At 44.7% G+C, this 23,729-nt stretch overlaps 1 protein-coding gene and 1 long non-coding RNA gene across 14 annotated transcripts in view; both read left to right on the forward strand.

Moving 5' to 3' along the window:
* The window catches only part of FAM156A (family with sequence similarity 156 member A), a 67,447-nt gene that overhangs the window by 22,755 nt on the left and 20,963 nt on the right, over positions 1 to 23,729 (forward strand). The gene's annotated exons all lie outside the window — the stretch shown is intronic.
* Positions 209 to 11,104, forward strand: LOC144308139 (uncharacterized). The gene is made up of 3 exons (XR_013374762.1): positions 209 to 362; positions 863 to 1,786; positions 2,498 to 11,104. It is a non-coding gene; the product is annotated as an uncharacterized LOC144308139 (long non-coding RNA).

Here is a 23,729-nt window from a genome sequence, read left to right on the forward strand (position 1 = left end):
ACAGGAGGGAACGATAATGGGCACCAGTAGAAAGCAGAACTAGAGAGACTTAGGAATAGATGCTCACACTTGAGGAGGCTTACTCTAGGCCTGGCATTGTTTTTAGCCCTTTATCTACAGATACAATTTTCAAAGTCATCAATACTACATCATCACTACAATACTGGGAGGTATTTTTAAAGTTAACATTCCTTTTTTTACAGACCAAGAAACTGAGTCACGTCGAGGTTGAGAGGTGAGGTAACTTACCCAAAGCCACCAGGCAGCAAGGGCGGAGTTGGAGTTGTACATAAAGAGACATGGGATTTGGCCCTGACCTGCGATGCACCTCGGTGTCAAATGTCCCGTGGCTCAAAAAGCAGGTGAACGTGTGCAGCAGCTTAATCTGATTATGCGGGATCTGTGTATGGAGTGAACAGGATGTCTCTTCAGTGCAGGAAACACTATGGGGTGATAAGTCGGTATAGGTGCATCACTAAGTGGATATCTGGTCTGGATCAAGGTCTGTACCTGTGGATGTGAGCATCAGTATCCTCATCGTTGTTATCGTGATGGACAGTAGTTTATGGTATAAAGTTAGGAAACAAAGCAACAGATGAAAGAATGTAGATGACCTCCCCACTCCAGTCTCATAATTCAAAAGATGCATAGAAAGAAGCCTGGAAGGGAGTACACCACATTGAGTCATTTTCCCTAAGTGTGAAACTCTAGACAATTTTCAAATAACATTTTATTCACTGTTTTATTTGCTGTGTCTTCACTATTGTTGCACAGCCATTGTGTTTCTGCTACAAGTTTTAGGTCGTTTCTCTTGCATATCTTGACGTTTCAGGGTAACAGATTGCTTTTATATCCTTGCCAGGTGAAAAACCAATCAGTACATTTAGAGCATAGGAGAGAGCTGTGGTACAGTAATGAAGCAGTAATGAAGTGGGGGAAGCAGAGAGGTTTGGATGGAAGGCTAGCCACGTCTGCAAGTGCAATGAAATCGCCCCAGATGATGGAGGCCAAAAGCAAACCAAACCGGACAACAACTTCATGTCCCTAAGAGGAGACAGTTGTGATATTGAGATGAGTATCTGCATTAAGATTTCTCAGGCCTTTGCTCTCTTTGGTTCTTATGAGGCAGCACTGGTTTGCGTCATGCTGTGGTTGAGAGTGGCAGCCTCACCTGAAGCATTCTCCTTTTGTGGACCAGTGGAGTACTTTTCTTGAAGTCTGGAAGCCTACGGATTCAGAAGAGAGAACAGAAAATATATAGTACAGTAGTTGGATCCAGCCCTCCTCCGGTAGATCCCTACATCGCAAGTGAAATACAGGCACAGGTGTTGTAGTAGTTGGTTGGAGTTAGCAGGGTTGGGTTGAGTGACTCAAAGAAGAAACACAGAAGTGAGTAAAAGGAGAGAAAACACATCAAGAGGGGACAAACAACAAAAAGCCTGATTTCTGGTCTCGCTTTTCTGCTAAGAAAATAGTGTGCTCTATTATTTTGCGGAGAGAGCACTGTAGTCCAAGGTCTGGGAGGGAATCACTGCACTTGGTGATGAGCATTCTGAGGACCCGCCATCAGCAGTAACAAGGGGACACTGAGTGTGTGAAGGCACAAAGGTCTCAGCCTCTACCGTAGACTCAGAAAGCTTCTTAGCCCTGCCGAGAATGATGCTGCTTCACCTTACTACAGAAGCTCAGAGCTGCCATCTAGCAAAACTCCTGGTGCTCCTCCACCTCCTAATCCAGCTCAGGGTGGCTGCCTGGGCATTGCACACTGATCTGCATAAGGATGATGGTAACAGTGTATGTGTGTGTGTGTCTATGTCTATGTCTATGTCTATGTCTATGTCTATGTCTATGTAAGAAACACAGGAAGAGAGACTCTATTCATTTAACTGTGACTCACCAAGCTCCACTTACTATCTAGACAGTGTGTTGGGTGCCTGTGGATACAATAAAAAGCAGTTCCCTGATTTCAAGAAGTTTATGCCAAATCATAAGAGAATAATAATCATACCCCGAAATAGAAAAATTACACCTGTGATTAGTGGTACCAAAGTGGTACTTTTTATTGAGGTATGATTGATAGGTAAAGCTGTACGTATCTCGTGTACAACTTGAGTATGTATGCAGATGTATGCCATCACTGCATCAAGGTCATAGATGTAGCCTTCACCTCCCAAAGTTTCCTCCCACTCCCTTTGTTTTTTTGGTGCAGTTGTTATTATATTATCATCATCAGTGGTAAGAACACTTAACATGAGATCATCTCTTAGCAGTTTTAAGTATACAAGACAGTATCATCAGCTAAAGGTACTATGCTGTAGAGTAGATCTCCAGAAATATTCATCTTGCACAATAGTAACTTTGTACCTTTGACCCTGCCTGACCATTTGTCCCTGCCCCAAACCCTGGCAACCATTGCTTCTATGGGTCTATTTTAGATTGCATAGGTAAGCGAGAGCATGTAGTATTTGTCTTTCTGTGTCTGGTTTATTTTACTTAGCCATCATATCCTCCAAGTCCAGATGACATAGAAGATCCTGAAGACTCTGACAAGAAAAGCAAAAACAAAAAACAAAAAATAAACCACAACTGTTAGAACTAAGGAACAAATTCAGTAACGTTGCTCTCATTTTTAAAAAGTGTTTACTGGATTTGAGGTTCCTGGACGTTGAACATGTTGAAAATAGTATCCCACTTCCTTCTGGCCTCCTGAGAAATCGGCTCTAATCTGATTGACTTGTCCTCATAAGTGATGGGTCCTTTTCTCTTGTTGTTTTCAAGAATTTCTCCTTGCCTCTGGCTTTCAGCATTTTTACTATGATGTGTCTGTGTATCTCTTCCCCTTTATCCTGCTTGGAATTCGTTGAGCTTCTTTCAGGCGGTATCTCTGAATATTTTTTCTCCTTTCTGTCTGTGTTCTGGCACATTCATGCATCTCTGTTGGAGTTCTTAGGAGTGTCCCGTATTTCTGTGCAGCTCAGTTCATTTTCCTCATTTGTTTTCCTCTCTTTCTTCAGATTATAATGATTTCTCTCCGTCTTCAAGACTGCTCAATCTTTCCCTGGTAGCTCAACTGCTGTCGCTCTCCTTGAGTGAATTGTTCACTTCCATTATTGCACTTTTCAGCTCCAGAACTTCTATTCGGTTCTTTTTGATAATTGTTCTCTCTTTATTGTTATGTTATTCCCTATTTGACGGGACATTTTCATCATACCTTCCTTTCCTTCTTTGATTGTGATTTCCTTTTGTTCTTGGGACCTATTTATAACTGCTAGTTTGAATTCCTTGTCATATCTGCCATCTGGGGGTGCCTGGGTGGCTCAGTGGTTGAGTGTCTGACTTCAGCTCAGGTGGTGATCCCGGGGTCCAGGGATGGAGTCCCATATTGGGCTCCCTGTGGGGAACCTGCTTCTCCCTCTGCCTATGTCTCTGCCTCTCTGTGTGTGTGTGTGTCTCGTGAATAAATAAATATAATCTTTTTTAAAAAGAAAAATCAGACATCCGGTTGCAACCACTAACAATTTCTGTTGCTTGCTTATTCATACTTTCCTGTTTCTTTGCATGTATCCTAAGTTTTTTCTTGTCTGGAAACCTGACTATCTAAAATATTCTTATTGCTGTACTATCTAAAATATTTAAAATATGGTAGTGATCTGATTACTAGACCATCCCACCCCTCCCTGTGTTTGTTACTGTGATTTGCTTGTTTAGTTGTTTAGTGTCTGGCTGGTTTATTTAAGTGGAGTCTGATTTCCCTGCTTACTCTCCCCCGCCTCCCTCAGGGAGAGCCGACCTGGGTATGCCCGCTGTCACCCTGGGATGACTGGTTTTGGCAGAGCTGTCTTTGATTGTCTCTTCCCCTGACCAAACCCAGCTGTTCAGGTCCACTAACTGGGGGCTGCCTGTTCTAGTGTTTTCAGCAGTGCTCTGGATATATTGCTTCATAATGTAAACCAGTGAAATCCGTGGTCCTTTGAAGGGCTAGCTATCCAAGTTCACGTTTGAGATTTTTTTCTGACCCTAGGCAGGTTCCTTCCAGCTGTCTCTCTCCCTGATTGTCTCAGGTAATCCACCCAGCCTGCAGTTGATCCTCTATGTCCAAGAACTCCATCCATCTCCTCCAGGTTGCCTTTTACCACAGCCTCCTCTGTTTTGAAAGTGCCCCTAGGCTTCACCTTCTCAGCACTGCATTGCAAATCAAGTTCGTTCCTTTGAGAGGGTCAATCTGCTTCAAAACCTCTGAGCCACAGCTCTGTAGTTGGGTAGTGGGGACTGTGGTGGCACACTTCTCTGTCTTGTTTTTTAGTATTACACTATGTAGTGTTGCTTTTTTTACAATCTCCCGTCTTTTAATTATTTATGGCTGGTATATAGAAACAGTTTACTTTTGCATACTGATCTGGTATCTTGTTACTTTGCTAAACTGGCTTCTTAATTCAGATAACTTTTCTGTGGATTCTTTTTATGGAGTCAGGTTTTGCCTGTGCATAGTGACTGTGTTACTTCTTTCTTTTTTCTTGACTTTTTTATTGGCTAGAACAGCCAGTAGACCATTGACTCAAAGTGGCGAAAGTACACCTACTTGCCTTGTTGCCTTAGAGGGGAAGCATTCAGATCTTCATGATTAATGATTAGACTAGCCTTAGATATTTTTGTAGATGCCAATGATCAGTTTAAGGATGTTGCCGTAGAGAGTGAATATTGCCATCTCCCCAGCATTCATGTTGAAGCCTTTCTCCAGTATGATCGTAATTGGAAGTGGGGTCTTTGGGAGGTCCTGAGGTCATGAGCATGGAGCCCACATGAATGGCATTAGCACCCTTATCAGAGAGACCCCGAGAGCTCCCTCGGCCCTCCTGCCATGTGAGGACAAGAAGTCAGTAGTCTGTGTGATGGGAAGCCGGGCCTCGCCTGATCCAGAACCTGCTGGTGCCTTGATCTTGGGCTTCCGAGCATCGTAAATGTAAGAAATACATTTCTCTTGGTTTTGTAAGTCCTCTGGTCTATGTTAGTTTTGTGACATCCACCCTAAAAGACTAAGAGAGAAACCCCTCTCTACTCCTAGTTTGCTAGGAGTTTTTATCAAGTGCATTTTATCAAATGTTTTTTACGCATCTGCTGAGATGTTCATATATTTTTAGTCTGTTATTATGCTCGGTTAGAGTGATTGATTATCAAATACTCAACCAGCCTTGCAGCTGTGGAGCAAATGCCATTTCACTGGTATTTTCTCTTTTTTTATATATTACTGGTTTCAAAGAGCTAATGTTTTATTTTGGATTACTACATCTGTGTTCATGATTTCTGTTGTTCTTGTTAGCCTTAAAAATAATCAGCCAGTTATTTTACCAGCAAAAGTGGGTTTCTTCAAGAATAGCAGAGAATTACAATTTGGAACAAGCCACCTAAGGCAAAATCCTAGGCAAGTCCAACAAACAAAGGGGAGGTACATTATTTTATGGAGGAGGAAGTTGGAAGGGGTTGTTTTGAACAAAAGTCTGTTGGAGAAAAGCAAGAGTTGAGGGAGCTGATAGTTTCTCATTGGCTGAGTTGCAGCGGTAGTCGATATCTTTTTTTTTTTATTAAGATTTTTATTTATTCATGAGAGACAGAGAGAGAGAGGCAGAGACATAGGCAGAGGGAGAAGCAGGCTTCCTGCGGAAAGCCCAGTGGGAGACTCGATCCCAGGACCCAGGGATCACGACCTGAGCCGAAGGCAGGCGCTCAACCACTGAGCCACCCAGGCGTCCCGGGGTAGTTGGTATCTCGTAGGAGATGCAGTGTACATCTTTCCTGTTGGGGCCTGTAATGGAGGATTCTTTCATGTTGATCATTCTGTTGGGTCTGTAATGGATAATTGTTCCTGTCAGTGATGTTGAGCAGTATGGCTCTCCCTTCTGGGTTCTGGACACTCCTTTACAGTGAGGTTTCCCTTTATTTTTTTCGCAGTCTGTAATTTATTTTCTTAAAAAGTTTTTGTCTCGCTTTGATACCAGGATATTGCCGGCTCTGTACAAAACTGGCATTATTTCTTTTACATAATGTGTGTATGTGTGTGTGTGTGCGCGCGCGTGTGTGTGTGTGATGTGTGTGTGCATATTTGGTAGAAATTAAACAGTGAAGCTGCTTAACCTTGAGAGTTTTATGTGAGGGAAGGGTTTTTGTTTTGTGTTTGATTTACTGAATTCAGTCTCTTTGGGAGAGATAGGACCATTTGGTTAATGTCTTCTTGACTGCAGTTTGCTAGCTGCTATCTTTCAAGGAGTTTTCCCATTTCATCTTTTTTTTTGGATCATATTTTTAATATTTTCTTACCTAGTTCATGTCTGCAGGATCTGTATTGATGTCCCCTCTGGCAGTACTCATGTGACTCCTCTGTGTCACTCTGCCCTCCTTCATTTTTAGCAGTCTGGCTGAACCTATTAGATTTACTGATCTTGTCAGAGAACCAGCTCTTACTTTCATCGATTTCTTTGTATTGATTTTGTGCTTTCCATTAAGTCGATTTCTGTTCAAACCTCCGTTATACTTTTTCCGCTTGCCTTAGGTTTAAATTGACTTTGCTTCTCTAGTTTCTTAAGGTGACAGCTTAGATAATTGATTGGAGACAATTGTTCTTTTCTTTTCTTTTAAGATTTTATTAATTTATTCATGAGAGACAGAGACAGAGACAGAGAGAGACAGAGATACATGCAGGGAGCCCGATGTGGGACTCGATCCCGGTACTCCAGGGCCGAAGGGAGGCGCTCAACCACTGAGCCACCCAGGCGTCCCCAATTCTCCTTTTCTAATCTAAGTATTTAATGATAAAAATGTCCCTCAATGCAGTATTTTAGATCCACCTCACAAATTTTGATACACTGCCTTTTGGTTTTCAGCTTCCTGCGGTTTCTTCTTTGATCTCTGCATTACTTAGAAATGTCATTTAATTTCAAAATATTTTGTGGTTTTCCAGCTACCTCACTGCAACCTCTTTCTATTTTAATTCTTTGTGGTGAAAGTACCTAGTTTGTATTATTTCAGTCCTTTAGAAGTTGTTGAGCACTTTATGGCACGGCATATGGTCTGTCTAGGTGAACAATGTATGTGCACTTCAAGAGAATGTGTATGAGGACGCCTGGGTGGGTCAGTGGTTGGGCGTCTGCCTTCGGCTCAGGGCATGTTCCCGGGGTTCCGGGATCGAACCCCGCATCGGGCTCCCCACGGGGAGCCTGCTTCTCCCTCTGCCTGTGTCTCTGCCTCTCTCTGTGTGTCTCTCAATAAATTTCAAAAATCTTTCAAAAAAAAAAAAAAAAGAAGAAGAAGAATATGTCTTCTGCCGTCCTTCTGTAAGTATCACTTAGGTCTTGCTTGTTGATGGTGTTGCTCCCATGTTCCATAGAGTGTCTGATTGTATCGTCCACTTGTGCTGTCTGTTGTGCACAGGATAATGCTGAAGGCTCTCCCTGTAACTGATTTGGGTCTGTTCTTCCTTTTAGTTGTTTCAGTTTTCAGCTCTTGTGTTTTAAAAAAACATGCACAGGGCACCTGGATAGCTCAATAGATTGAGCATCTGCCTTCAGCTCAAGTCACGAACTCAGGGTCGTGAGATTGAGTCCCGCATTGGGCTCCGTGCTCAGCAGGGAGTCTGCTTCTCCCTCTCCCTCTGCCCCTTCCCTGCTTATGCTCTTTCTCCCTCCCCCTCTCTCTCTCTCTGTCTCTCAAATAAAGAAAAATCTTTTTTTAAAAAAACCTATTTAGTGTGGTTCCAATTAAAATAAATAAAATAAAAATGCATGCCCATTCATGATTTTTAGATCTTCTCGATGACTAGACCTCTCTTTTATTGTGTAAATCTGTCTTTTCCCTTGTGATAACCCTCATTCTGAAGTATACTTTGTGTAATACTAATTTAGCCCCTCTAGCTACTCACTTGGTTCGCGTTTGCTGGGTATCTGTGTCTTACTGTGTTTGGGAGGGAGAAACAAAATACCATAGAGTAGATGGCTTCTAAACAAACTTCCTCCTCATGCTTATGGAGGTTGGAGGTCTGGGATCAGGGTGCCAGCGTGGTTGGGTTCTAGCGAGGGCCCTCTTCCAGGTCACAGATTTGTGGTCGTGTCCTCACATGGTGGAAAACAGAGGATCTGTCTGGAGCCTCTTTTATAAGGGCCCTAGTCCCATTTCTGTGGGCTCTGCCCTAGGGCCTAAACCCTTCCCCAAAGCCTTACTGCCTAATACCATCATCTTTGGGGGTTAGGATTGAACATGAGGGATCCCTGGGTGGCGCAGCGGTTTGGCGCCTGCCTTTGGCCCAGGGCGCGATCCTGGAGACCCGGGATCGAATCCCACGTCGGGCTCCCGGTGCATGGAGCCTGCTTCTCCCTCTGCCTGTGTCTCTGCCTCTCTCTCTCACTGTGTGCCTATCATAAATAAATAATAAAAAAATTTAAAAAAAAAAAGGATTGAACATGAATTTTGGAGGAGACATCTTCAGACCATAGCATTATCATTTTCCATTCAAGTCCTTGTGACTTCTTTATGTGTTTATATTTAAGGTGGGATTCTTCTGGACAGTATCTACTTGGGTCTTGCTATTTTTATCTAAAGTGACAACTTAGGTCTTTGAATTGATGTGTAGGCAGTGTACATATAGTGTGTTAACAGTTTACATGTAAGTCTACCATCTGGCTGGCTGTATATTTCTATCATATGCATTTTTAATTCATATTTTCCTCTTCCCTTCATATTTTTGGATCAGTTGAACATTTGCTGGTTTTCCATTTTATCTCCACTGTTGGCTTACTACTTCTACACCTTTAAACATTCTTTTCAAATTGTTGCTCTAGGGTTTACAGTATATATTGTTGCTTTTCACAGCATGCCTTCAAATGATACTATACTGCTTGGTGTACGCTGTGAGAACCATACGACTGTATGCCTCCGCTTCCTATCTCCCATCCTTGGTGCTATTGTTGCCTTGCAGTTTGTTTCTGCCAGTGTCTTAAAACTCCACAGTGCGTACATCGTTATTGTTATTAATTTAGATAGTTATCTTTCAAAGAGATTGGATATAAGAGAAAAATTCACATTCGCCCACAATTTACCATGCCCAGCACTATTCAATTCTTTGTATAGATCCACGTTTTCTTTGGATATCATTTGCCTTCTTCCCGAAGAACTTCCTCTAACATGTTTTGTAGGGCAGATCTGCTGGCTATGCGTTTGCTCAGCTTTTTTGTTTGTTTTAAAGTTTTTGTCTTACCTTCATTTTTCAAAACCATTTGCGTGAACCCGAGATCTGAGCCACATGGATTCTGATGAGTAGCCTGCCATCCTGTTTGATCCCTTGTATGTAATGTGTCTTTTGTATTTGCTTTTACTATCAGAGGGTGTCAGTGATGGTGTTTGAGTCAATCTTTTCGTTAGTCGACTTGGCCTTCAGTTCTGTTGTTGCTATAATTCTTTTAACCTTAGCAAAGACTTCAGATTCTTCAGGTTGCAAGACAGATTGATATACAAAAATCAGTTCTGTTTCTATACATTAGCAGTGAAAAATCCAAATAAATAACCGAGAAGATGATTTCACTTACAGTAGAGTCCAAAGAATGACATGTTTAGGAATCAACCAAACAGGTGCAAGAGTTAGACACTGACAATTATAAAACACAGTTGAAAGAGATTAAAGCAAACTTGAATAAATGGAAATGGCTCCTGTGTTCATGGATTGGGAGACCTGATGTTAAGATGGCAGCATTCCCTAAATTGATCCAGGCATTCAGTATAATCCCTATCAATATTCTAACTGCAGTGTTTTAGAAATTGAGAGGCTGATCCTGAAATTCATGTGGAAATTTCGCGGATCCAGAATAGCTTAAATGATCTTACCAAAGACAACCAAAGTGGAGGACTCACACATTCCGATTTCAAACATTATTTCAAAGCTCCAGTAATCAGTACAAATGTAGTACTGATGTAAAGATGAACATAGAGATCACAGAATAGAATTGAAAGTCCAGAAATAACCCATACATCTGTGGTGGGTTAATTGTTGACAGCAGCGCCAAGACAATTACATAGGAAGACTCTTTTTAGCAAATGGTGCTGGGACAACTAGATATTCACATTTATTTTTTTTAATAAATTAATTTTTTATTGGTGTTCAATTTACCAACATACAGAATAACACCCAGTGCTCATCCGGTCAAGTGTCCCCCTCAGTACCCGTCACCCACTCACCCCCACCCCCCGGCCTCCTCCCCTTCCACCACCCCTAGTTCGTTTCCCAGAGTTAGGAGTCTTTATGTTCTGTCTCCCTTTCTGATATTTCCCACACATTTCTTCTCCCTTCCCTTCTATTCCCTGTCACTATTATTTATATTCCCCAAATGAATGAGAACACACACTGTTTGTCCTTCTCCGATTGACTTCCTTCACTCGGCATAATACCCTCCAGTTCCATCCACGTTGAAGCAAATGGTGGGTATTTGTCATTTCTAATGGCTGAGTAATATTCCATTGTATACATAAACCACATCTTCTTTATCCATTCATCTTTCGATGGACACCGAGGCTCCTTCCACAGTTTGGCTATTGTGGACATTGCTGCTAGAAACATCGGGGTGCAGGTGTCCCGGCGTTTCATTGCATCTGAATCATTGGGGTAAATCCCCAACAGTGCAATTGCTGGGTGGTAGGGCAGGTGTATTTTTAACTGTTTGAGGAACCTCCACACAGTTTTCCAGAGTGGCTGCGCCAGTTCACATTCCCACCAACAGTGTAAGATGGTTCCCTTTTCTCCTCATCCTCTCCGACATTTGTGGTTTCCTGCCTTGTTAATTTTCCCCATTCTCACTGGTGTGAGGTGGGATCTCATTGTGGTTTTGATTTGTATTTCCCTGATGGCAAGGGATGCGGAGCATTTTCTCATGTGCATGTTGGCCATGTCTGTGTCTTCCTCTGTGAGATTTCTCTTCATGTCTTTTGCCCATTTCGTGATTGGATTGTTTGTGTCTTTGGTGTTGAGTTTAAGAAGTTCTTTATAGATCTTGGAAACTAGCCCTTTATCTGATAGGTCATTTGCAAATATCTTCTCCCATTCTGTAGGTTGTCTTTTAGTTTTGTTGACTGTATCCTTTGCTGTGCAAAAGCTTCTTATCTTGATGAAGTCCCAATAGTTCACTTTTGCTTTTGTTTCTTTTGCCTTCGTAGATGTATCTTGCAAAAAGTTACTGTGGCCAAGTTCAAAAAGGGTGTTGCCTGTGTTCTCCTCTAGGATTTTGAGGGAATCTTGTCTCACATTTAGATCTTTCATCCATTTTGAGTTTGTCTTTGTGTATGGTGCAAGAGAGTGGTCTAGTTTCATTCTTCTGCATGTGGATGTCCAATTTTCCCAGCACCATTTATTGAAGAGACTGTCATTCTTCCAATGGATAGTCTTTCCTCCTTTATCGAATATTAGTTGACCATAAAGTTGAGGGTCCACTTCTGGGTTCTCTATTCTGTTCCATTGATCTATGTGTCTGTTTTTGTGCCCGTAACACACTGTCTTGATGACCACAGCTTTGTAGTACAACCTGAAATCTGGCATTGTGATGCCCCCAGATATGGTGGCTTCCCAGGGGAATTCTATCAAAGGTTTCAAGAAGAAATCATACCTATTCTCCTAAAGCTGTTTGGAAAGATAGAAAGAGATGGAGTACTTCCAAATTCGTTGTATGAGGCCAGCATCACCTTAATTCCAAAACCAGACAAAGACCCCACCGAAAAGGAGAATTACAGACCAATATCCCTGATGAACATGGATGCAGAAATTCTCAACAGGATACTAGCCAATAGGATCCAACAGCACATTAAGAAAATTATTCACTATGACCAAGTAGGATTTATCCCCGGGACACAAGGCTGGTTCAACACTCGTAAAACAATCAATGTGATTCATTGTATCAGCGAGAGAAAAACCAAGAACCATATGATCCTCTCATTAGATGCAGAGAAAGCATTTGACAAAATACAGCATCCATTCCTGATCAAAACTCTTCAGCGTGTAGGGATAGAGGGAACTTTCCTCGACATCTTAAAAGCCATCTACGAAAAACCCACAGCAAATATAATTCTCAATGGGGAAGCACTGGGAGCCTTTCCCCTAAGATCAGGAACAAGACAGGGATGTCCACTCACCACTGCTATTCAACATAGTATTGGAAGTCCTAGCCTCAGCAATCAGACAACAAAAAGACATTAAAGGCATTCAAATTGGCAAAGAAGAAGTCAAACTCTCCCTCTTCGCTGATGACATGATACTCTACATAGAAAACCCAAAAGTCTCCACCCCAAGATTGCTAGAACTCATACAGCAATTTGGTAGCGTGGCAGGATACAAAATCAATGCCCAGAAATCAATGGCATTTCTATACACTAACAATGAGACTGAAGAAAGAGAAATTAAGGAGTCAATCCCATTTACAATTGCACCCAAAAGCATAAGATACATAGGAATAAACCTAACCAAAGAGGTAAAGGATCTATACCCTAAAGACTGTAGAACACTTCTGAAAGAAATTGAGGAAGACACAAAGAGATGGAAAAATATTCCATGCTCATGGATTGGCAGAATTAATATTGTGAAAATGTCAATGTTACCCAGGGCAATTTACACGTTTAATGCAATCCGTATCAAAATACCATGGACTTTCTTCAGAGAGTTAGAACAAATTATTTTAAGATTTGTGTGGAATCAGAAAAGACCCCGAATAGCCAGGGGAATTTTAAAAAAGATATTCACATTTAAAGAAATGAATTTGAAAGGCACCTGGGTGGCTCATGGTTGAGCCATCTGCCTTTGGCTTGGGTCATTGTCCCGGGGTCCTGGGATCGAGTCTCACATCGGGCTCCCAGTGGGGAGTCTGCTTCTCCCTCTGCCTCTCCCTCTGCCTCTCTCCCTGCCTCTCTCTCTCTGTCTCTCATGAATAAATAAATTAAATCTTTTAAAAATAAAGTAATGAATTTGAATCCAACCTTCATACTACAGACAAAAATTAAGTCAGAATGGATCAAATTGAATAATAAGGGCTAAAATGAAACTTCTGTAGAAGAACATAGGAGTAAAAACTTGTATCATTGGGTTAGGTGATGGAATCTTAGGACACCAAAGGGACAGGTAATAAATGAAAAATTAGATTAAAATTACTTCATCAAAATTAGAGAAGATTTTGCTTTAAAGGACACCATAAGAAAGTGAAGAAGCGTGGGTGGATCAGTGGGTGAAGTGTCTGCTTTTGGCTCAGGTCATGATCTCAGGGTCCTGGGATCAAACCTCACTGTGGGCTCCCTGCTGAGCAGACTCCCTGCTCTCCCTCTGCCTCTCCCCCACTCATGCTCTCCCTCTCTCTCAAATAAATAAATAAAATCTTTAAAAAATAATAAAACTTTCATTAGAAAAAAGAAAGTGAAAGAACAAAACCAAGGAATGGGAGAATATATTTGTGTATATGATAAGGGCCCAGTATTCAGATTGTAGAAAGAACTCTTACAAGCTCAAAGGAAAAGAGAACCCAATTAAAAATGGACTAAGCGTCTGAATAGACATATCTTTAAAAAAAAAAAAAAAAAGATGTACCTAACAGTATTCTTAAGGACATGAATAGGTGTCAAAAAATATTAGTCATTAGGGAAACAAAAATTGAAAGCATGATGAATTACAACTTCCCACCCAACTAGTGTGGATAGCATTTCAAAAATGAAAATAACAAGTGTTGGGGAAGATGTGCAAAATCCTCATACATTGCTGGTGGAAATGCAAAATGACACATCTTTGAAAAACAGTTTGGCAGCTCCTCAAAAAATTCATCAGAGTTGCTGTGTGACCCAGTTATCCCACTCCTAGGTAATATGTCGAAGACAAGTGAAGTCATAAGCTCACATAAAAACTTGTATACAAATGTTCCTGGCAGCATTAATCACCACAGTCGAAGAGTGCAAACAACCCAAATGCCAACTATGTAATGAATATGTCACATGTGGTGATTATATAGCAGAATAATATTCAGTCATAAAAATGAATGGAGTAGTGATACCAGATGAATCTTAAACACGTTATGCTCAGTGAAAGAAGCCAGATGCAAAGGCCACGTAATGTATCATCCTATTTATTTGAAATATCCAGATTGGAAGATCTGTGGAGACAGGAAGCCGATAAGTGAATGTCCAAGGTTCCTGGGATGGGATTGGGGATGGACTGCCAATGGTATGTTTTTGTTTTTGTTTTTTTCCTGGAATTAGATATTGGTGACGGTTTGTACAACAAACCATTGTGGCATATACAATGAAAAAGGGTGAGTTTGATGGTACCTGACTTACATCTCAATGAGATGAAAAAAATTTAAAGGAAAGCATGTACCTTTGGATAGGTTTTTGGCCATTTTTAGAAACACAGTTGGCTACACCCAAAGACATAAAAAGCTGTCTGAATCTTGCCTTCATCAGCTTGGTCATCTGAGGTAAGCACTGTGGCCTAATATGGTGGTGTTTCCTTCTTGTCCCCGTTATCTGCATTGACATACTGCACGTGCATATACATGTACGTGTACAGTTAGGGGGACCTCTTACATGCTACCCCCTTTTAAAATATATATATATTTATATATATATATATAATTTAAAAAAATTATATATTTATATGATAAATAATAAAATAAATAATAAAAAATAATAAAATAAAAGCTCTCTGGCCAGTACAAAATTGCTCCTCTCATTCTGTTTCAAGACCAGGGGGAGCTCCATGGTAGGATATGAACACTTACATCTCTCATTTCCCCTTCCAAATGTTGTTGACTACCAATGGCTATTTAGGATATCTTCCCCCCAGAAATTTGCTCTTGTCATTCTATATACACAGCTCTGTGCCTCTGTGAATATTTCTTGGAGACCGGTTTGTAGCATGGTAATTGCTGGATCAAAGAATCCTTTGGCTACAGAAACATCTCTGAAGTACCTACTTGTGTACCTGATACTGTTCTAAATGGTGGGGAGGCACCACAGAAGACCCATGTGTGTTCCTTTTCATGAAGCCGAAACTGTAGTGAGGATGGGGACAGGGTAGAGTCAAATTTTGAAGATGCCACCCTGGAGTCTGCAAGGTTCTTTTACCTTCATGCTTCTTCCCTCAGGGGGGCTGGGGTAACAAATGCCCCTTTGCTGGCATCCTCAGCGCCCCATCGTGCAGCAGGGGCTGTTGACAGCAGGCTGGTTTCCTTATCCAGGCTCTCTACAAGATCTTGGAATCTGCAGCCGGAATGATGCCTGTGGGGATTTTAAGAGTGGCGAGACCAGGATAGAACAATCCACTACCCATTTAGGTGTATCTCGGGGAGGAGGGGAGCTGGGAATGATGTGACCCTGTCTGGGCAAACTGCCAGAGTGTGGCGTGACAGGAGCAGGTGAAAGCTCGGTAGAGGAGCAGTGGACAGTAGGTACCTTCCCGTACTAGGGTGTCCCACTGAGAGGCCCAGAAGCAGCAGTCCTCTCTGGGAGGTACAGCTAGGGGTGAGGGAGCCTTGTATTCCCAAACCAACCGTTGGGTGCAGGGTGCAGGGGAGCTCACCGGCATGCAAGGACCTCCACCTCTCCTGAGGTCACCATCATCCAACTTCTGGCCTCAACTCGTCAGCTCCACAGATTCTAATCAAGTGGGGACCGGGGAAGATGGCAGCGGAGCACATGAAAGGTTCCCTAATGGGTGAGCAGGGCAGGGATTAAGGGCAACACTAGATCTGATTGGTCAAGATGGGATTGCTTACCAGGATCTTCCAGGGGAGAGAACCCCCACTGGCTGGAGGTGGGGGTGTCCTCAAAAGAGTTTATGAGTGCAGAAGTGGGGCTTGGAAGAGTGGAGGTGAAAGTGGAGGGTTTGGAATCCTGCTCTGGAAACTCCAGCCACTCGTCCACAAAAGGGGCTGAAGATACTAGCCAGGTCAGTGGGATCACTGGCTTTTGTTGTATCCTCTAGTCTATCTTCCTGTTACGTTTTTGAACAATGGGACTGTGGGTACTGGCCACGATGTGGATATCAGAGCCCAATAACAAATCACTAAATCTTTCTCCGGTGTCCTGTTATGTGCCCAGCAGACACCATGTAGGTCCTAGAGGGGCAGAGACATTTCAGAGAGCTCGTGACATACTCCAGGCCAGGTTTCTACAGGGAACCAGACGGTGAACTACTCATCCCAAAGAAGTGAATGCTTCGATGATGGGACTTTAAGCATTAGATAGGGGAGATGTTTGGGTGAGGGTAGATAAGTAAGACATAGGTGGGTTCTCAAGTCCCTGAACTTCTCACCAGCCAGTCCTTAAACCCTGACTGTATTCACACCTGTGTCTGAAAGGCTGCTGAAGCAAGACTGGGTTCCTGTGATCCTGGGGGACTGAAAATCCACCATGGCCTCAGAAGTGGCCCAGTGTGTGTGTCCGCTGAGGAGGACAAGGTGTACAAGTCGAGCCCACATCAGCCTCTGCCCTCAAATTCCACAGCCTTGAGTGGCTACTGCCCATGAGCAAATAGCCCTGCTCTGGTTGTTGGCCTCATGGTGGGAGAAGAAGGGGGAAATGAATGTGCTTCAGAGTTTGGACAAAGTCCGGCAGGAACTGTAGAGGCCCTCGTGCCACCTGCCCTTTTAAACCAGAATTAGGCATTGAGAGGAGGGGACAGGTTTCCTCTTTGGGGATGGGGGGGGGCGGGGGTTGGGACAGGGGCGTCCCTCGGTGGTATGGTATGTGGTCTGTGGCATGTCTGCCTGGCAGGGCAACGTAAACCCCTTCACCATCTCCTTCCCCCACTGGTATTCACTGGCTGCAAAGGATCTGCCGGCTGAAGGTGTCCTTCTGTTCGGGGTCAGGTGGACACTGGGAAAACCAGGTGGCTGCAGTGCCTCCAAGCTTTAGGAGCTGAGAGGGCTACAGCAAGCACTGTGTTCAGGGTGAACAGGATATGGGCCAGACCTTCCACAAGGCTGGAGGCAGGGCTGGGTCTACCCTGAGCAGCGTGGGACTGTCCTGCTCCACTTTTCCCACAGCTTCCACTCAGCAGGAGGGCTCTGGGGCCTTAAGGACAGCATGAGTCTCCTGTGGATGGTATGAACCTTTCAAACCGAGAAGATAGCCCCATTTTGATGGGTGGAAGCCTCTACTGTGTGTCAGGCCTGGGGGCTGCCCTCTTCAGTGTTGCCTGGGCATGCTGCAGCTGTGTCAGTGTCCAGAAACAGCCAATGATGGCAAAATCTTGGGGGCATCCTTCCCTTGGAAAAGGAAGTTCCTCAGTTGCCTTGAGGGGCGCACTGGGTTAGGGGCTAATAATGTGGAGACACCTGTGTTCCAGAAAGGCTCTTGGAATTCTGCCTTTCAGTCTCTGCGTCTCACTCAGGGCCTGGGTGAGACCTCATTGCGTCTCTCATTAGCATGTGTCCTGTATGGGCTGACTTTTTGTGTTGAAAACCAAGATGTCATTTCTCTGAACTGGTTTGGGGTCTGTCCGCGATTTGAGGTATCTGAACTGTGTGAGGGTGTGTGCGGTGCATGAGATCACTGAGCTGTGAGGTGTTGTGTGTCCAAGTGAGAGTTCTCCGGGCTATTTAAGGGCTCTCTCCAAATGTATGTGGTATCGGAACTCTTTTGGGTGCAGTGTGCAGAATGTAAGGTGTCTGGGGCTGTTCCCATGATGTATTTCAGTAATTAGGGTTTGAGCACTCCTGAGGGTCTCTGTCGAGGTTGGCATATTTGAGCTCCTGGAGGCCCATCCTCTAGGTTGTGAGGCCACAAAGGTTATTTGTCACAGGGCAGGAGGTTTGGAGCAAGCTCTGTGTTCACAGTACGGGTGCCCTGTGCTGCTTGTGTGTCTGCATGCAGCATTGTGAGCTCTGTGATTGTGTGGTATCGACATGCGGGGTGTGAGGTCTGTGAGCTGTTAAGTTTCTATGTTGCATGTTCTTAGGTTGCTAAAATGCATGTGGGTCTGTATTTTAGAATTCATCGTCTCTGAGCTGCTTCGGGTCTCTCCTCATTTCTTGAGTTCCCCGGAGTTTGAGTTCTGTGGGTTGTTTGATCTTGTATGTGCAATGCCTTGAGGTCTCCTAGCTGCCCTTTCCTGAGTCTGTAGCTCATCCACTTCAGCTCCTAACAATCTGGCTTCCTTGTCTGGGCCATTGAGTCTAAGTGGTTGGCTTCCCTCAGTCTGTTCTTGGGATAGTTTGGGTTTTGCGAGCCATAGTGTGGGGTCCATGAGGTAGTTGGGAGTCTGTGTCCAGGGCGTGATGCCTCCGATCTGGAGGGAGATCCAGGTCCTGGAGTGAGGTCTCCTTTGTCTTTGGTGCTGTGAGGCAGGCACTGAAACTTGAGCCAAGTTGGAGTTTATATCCCGACTGAGAGACTTGGTCACACACCAGAGTTCAGACCTGAGGTGTTTGTGACCTCTACCCAGTGTTTCAGTCTGACAACTGTCCAGAAAGACAGAGCTTGATCTGGGTTGACTGACTGAACTCAACCATTCCAGCTCCCAATCACCTGGCTTCCTTGTCTCCACCGTTGACTCTGTGTTTGGCCTCCCTCAGACCCTTCCTTGGGGTTGGGTTCTCCCAATCCAGGGCTGTAACTTACCTATATCATGCAAATCTCAAGTGCAGATTGAAATATAGTCAATATCCAAATAAAAACAGCAGAAACAGCGCTTTCACAAAAACATTTTACTGAATCCCAAGAGGTTCCAGGTAAGAGACCTTGCCTTTCATAAGGAGTTGTTGCAAGTCTCCTTAAAATGTGGAATCTTTTAAAAAATTTCTATCCTTTCTCTCTCTATTGCTGGTATCTTGAGAGGCTCAGACAAGAAAGGACATTCAACTTTACGTTTTTGACAAGACAAGCAAAAAGAAAAGAAAAAAAAAAGCCCTAACACACAGACACACACACACACACACACACACACACACACACACCCACCCCAGAGTACTCAGTATAAGGAAATTGTATTGGAAATGTAAATGGAATCCTGTGATTAATTATAAAACCAAATTTCTGATCACACGATATGTCTACTGTCAGGATGGGCCATATTCCAGGACTGGACAACCAAAAATGCCTTCTTTCTCCACATCTCATACACTGCAGCTTGTAATCTGATTACAACGGTCTAAATAATCCTAACCAGTGTGGGAATCACAGAGCCTATCAAAAGCATGTCTGTTCCTGTGTCACATGTTCTCTCTCTCTCTCTCTCTCTCTCTCACACACACACACACACACACACACACACACACCTCTCTCCTACACAGAATTTCTCTGATGGTTCCATACAGAAATGCAGGAGGCAATGCCAAGGAAACAGACTCTTATCTGAATCTCTGGAACACTGACTGGAGCCCAGTCGTGTCCTGGAGTCTAAGCCGATGCCCATTAGAAGTCTCAATCTCGTCTCTGCCAAAACTGGCAACGGTAATTAGAGAAAGAGAAATACGCCACACGTAGGTTGTCAAGCCGCAATTCTGATACTGCAGAGATAGGGCTTGTGCGAAAAACATCTATTCTTTCCGACAGCACCGGTCACGCGTGGCCAGAGAGGACGCTGGTCCTGCGACACTTAACGCGCACCCGGCTTGTTCTAGGGAGATTCTCCCTCTCTCACTCTTAGGCCCTCGCTTTCGCTCCTTCTTCCCTGGGATCGGGTTCCCGCCATCCCGCCTCCAGTGCACCCCCTCCAGTCCTTAGCCCTGGCGGTGACGCGCCCTCAAGAACGGAAGGGTTAAGTCCACCAAGAGAAGTCCTCCCGGCTTCCTAGAGAGGCGTGTACACGGCCCACGGGAGGAGGGGCTGCGGGACTGCCCGTGACGTCATAGAGATGGGACCCGGTGAAGAAGCCGGGTTCTCTAAATTTAGCCTTCCTCAGGTTGCGCGGGACGGAGAGGGAGACGGGAGTGGCCCGGAGCACGGTGGGATCTTCGCGGTATTTGGAACCCGCGACGTAAGCACCCGTGGAATCGAGAAGGTTGAGCCCGCCCCCACGGCGGCGCTCCTGAGTGACGGCCCAGGGCGAATGCTTCCTGAGGTCGTAGGGAGAGTTTCCGGGCGGTGCAGGTGACATCGCGGACCATGCACGTGGTGCTGAGCGTGGAGGGGGGCCAGTACGGAAGGTCTCCGTGACCACGTGATGGCGTCCCTTGTAGCGCGCACGCGTGAGCAGTACCTGTTAACTGATTTTTTCTTACTAGGTTTTTTTTTTGCATGGGCTCTACATGCACAGTAGTAAAGACAAAACCCATACTAGTAGAGAGCTTGTCTGTTAAGGCTGTTGCGATCCGTAGAGCAGCCCGGATCTGAAGATGAGAGTGTCTAGACTGTCTTCGGCAGGGTGGTTTTGCCGTCTCTCCATGGGGATGAGTAGACACGTTGTAGTGGGGAGATTTAAGGTGGGAGTGTTTCTGCATTCAGGATTAGTCTCAGCCGAACAGGGACTCCGTGAACCAAAGAATGACGGCATAAATGTCTCTCTCCGTGTCTAGCTAGTTTCAGGAGAATGGACTTTTGATCACAGTGCTATTCCTGAGACAGCAGGGAGCTGCAGGGACTGTGTCTGGCCCTTCAGCCAGAGGAGGAGGGTCTGTGTTTGGCCTTGTCACACGTGAACCCAGGAGTCGCCCGAGAGACTTAGGGCAGGTAGGACGAAGAGTGAACAGCAAACCTCCTCGCAGTTATAAGGGCAAGAGTATTCCTTTGCGATAAGCTATTTCTGGAACACGAGAGCCTACAGAGATTTTTTTTACTGTGGCTTTTTTCAGGGCTCAGGTGAAGTTCAATATTGTGTACAGAGTAAAAAATGGGCTTGGTGACTTTCGTGCCTGTGCAAACAGATATCCAGATAAGCAGAGATCTCTTTTTAGCCCTGGAACTTATTATCCATACTTGAAGAGCACTTTATGGTTTTTAAAAGGTAGTATTTTCCTGATCTAAATGAAGGAAGCATAGGATCATGGTCCTCATCTTACAAGTGAGGAAACTGACCAGAGAGAGGTTAAGTGACCTGCCCAAAGTCACACAAGGAATAAGCGGTGGGGCCCTGATTTCAGATCTCCGTATGGATGGCTTCATCACCTTTTGGCTATGCATGCACACCCTGTTGGTTTCCAGACCCACACATCTGGCTCTGTCCTCTCCTAAACTACATGCTGCCTGAGACAACTGGCAGCTCACAATCAGATTGCACTCAAGTGCTAGCCACTCTTTGGGACACTGGAGAGGACTTCAGAACGAAGGCAAGTGTTGGAGAAAGTAGGTCCCAAAGTCTCACCTGCCACCCCTGAGGGGGTGAGGCTACAGGAAGAAGACTGGAGGGTCTGAAGGGGGCTGAATCTCTGAGAGACAGGCTGATGGGCTAACCTACGGCACACGTGTGATAAAACAGGTTGCTTTGAATTCATTGTTTTTCTTTTAGCACTGGCAATGCATGCTGAATGCTGAAAACACACAAGGCAGTTAAACAAACCAATGAATATATGGATAAGTAGAGAGGGGCCCATTTCCCTAGGGAGTACTTAACTATAAAACAGCACTCTGCTGTGCAAAGGGAGAACATTATCCTAGAGGACATGAAACCGAAATTAGCTGTTTTTCCTAATTTTTTGCTATCATTCTTCTATTCCAAATGAGGCATCCCAGGCACAGAGAGGCTAGGAGAGCTCCCCCAGTTCACTGGGGGTACTGAGTGACTACTTAACAGTCAGTCGTCCCACGGGCTAAGAATACACAACATCTCCAAAACTGAACGTGCCCACCCCCACTCCCCACGCATCTCCATGTCCTCTGGTGTTGCCAAACTCAGTGAAAAGCAACCTTCTACCCAGCTGCTTAGGCCAGGCATCCTTAAAGCCATCCTTCCCTGCTGCCTCTCTCACCATCCGCTCAATCACCAAGCCCGGCCAATCCAACCTCCTCCACCCTTCTAAATAAGATCTTGACACTTAGTTCTTCCATCACTATGGTTAATTCCCTAGTCCAGATGACCTCATCTCTGCTTGATAATTACCACCAATCTTAACCCTTGGCCACAGATTTTTTCATCCCACTGCCTGAGGGACCTTTCTCAAATCCTAATCTGGTCTCGTCTACCCTGCTCAAAACTCTGCAGGGGCTTCCTGCTGTTCTTAGGATAACGTCCAGCCTCCCGGACTGAGCACAGTCCCCTTCCTTACTCCCTACCCTCCAAAGCCTCATCCTCAGCAGACCGCCTCCTGCTCCACCACCACTCCACATTCCAGCCCCCGTCAACCTCTTCCTGTTCAGTAGATGGCCAGTGGACTCTCTTCTCCCTGCCTCTCATTTCCCCAGCCCCGCACATGCCATCCCCTGTAGATCGAACATTCACTTCATTTGCCTGATTCCTACCTATGTTCAGCTGTCAGGTTCAGTAGAGAGCAATTTCCATTTAACCTGAGGAGTACCTGGATGAAAAGGCACTGTTCACAGAACTTTTTACTGAATAGAAGTGATGGAGACTTCATTATAAATTCCCCAAATTGGCAGATATTTTACTCTGGTTCCCAGTGAGCTAATTGGAAATGCAAGCGGACAGCCCAGTTTCTCTGGAAAAGAATAGGATTGCATAGAATAGGATTACACACAGCAAAGATCATACCTCAATTTATGTGGCGCCTGTGATGCATTTGAACTCGGAGTTTGGAATGTGGCACACACTTTCCTGATGCCTAGGGGTCCTACCTTCCAGTGAGGAGGGATAAACAGAAACATGGAAAGATTATGTCACTTTATGGCACCTGTGACCCAGGAAATTAAGCAGCCCTTCAGCTGCCTCCCTTGGACTTTGTCTTGATGAGCTCATTTTTCCACTGTGAAGTGCCATTGGAGTTTTCTGTTAGGACAAGAGGAAGGATTGTAACTGGTCTTTCCTTTACAGCGGGTTGGATTTATTAGTCGCTGTGGCCATCAAGGAGGCTAGCTGCCTGCACCTATGGGAACTCTCCAAGGGAGTCTGACAGTGCCTTCATATGGCTCCCTAGGGGCCCCTACCAGGTGTCAGCAACCCCTGGAGAAAACTATGTCGGTTCCTACAGCGTCCAGTGGAGAGTGTGAACCCACTGCTGGTTCAACATGCCATAGGCTCAACTGTGAGGATTAACCTCACTCAGTACAACCCCTCTGAACACAGCACACCTCGGTATGAGATGAAGTGTGTGCATTGGACAAAAGAAAAGATGGAACCACTCATCCAACCAGCACTACCCCAACCCCCAAGCCCGGCCAGAGGGTGGAACTAGACTCCTAGGCGCCTGGCATACTTCCCTCTGTCGCTGGCGTGTCCCTAACACAGGGCACGGTGTGATGGGCTCTCCCTGCAGCCTAGCTTGAGGAACTAAGGTGTGCGGGGTATATACAGTTTGATTCCCCAAAGACTCAGGTCTTTGGTAAGTGTCAAAGCCCACCTTCTGTAGACAGGAAAACAAACTGAAAGGCGTTAGGTTGCTGAAGCAGGAGAGGGTGGATCTGGGAAGCACACCTCCTTTTTGCCTGACTCCAAAGCCAGTCTTTGCACTCACAGTGACACAGCGGGGTTGTGTTTCAGGTGCTGAAATGCAGATACTGTTCCATGATTCCATAGTCATCATGGTCCCAACACCATGTCCACCTTGAAATGCAGGCACCCAGCAGGGTATAAAGCAACCCCCAAAGGTTCTAAGACTCTGCCTCTGCCCTGTGAGGAG

Source organism: Canis aureus, chromosome X, assembly GCF_053574225.1.
Source record: "Canis aureus isolate CA01 chromosome X, VMU_Caureus_v.1.0, whole genome shotgun sequence".
Taxonomy (NCBI): domain Eukaryota; kingdom Metazoa; phylum Chordata; class Mammalia; order Carnivora; family Canidae; genus Canis; species Canis aureus.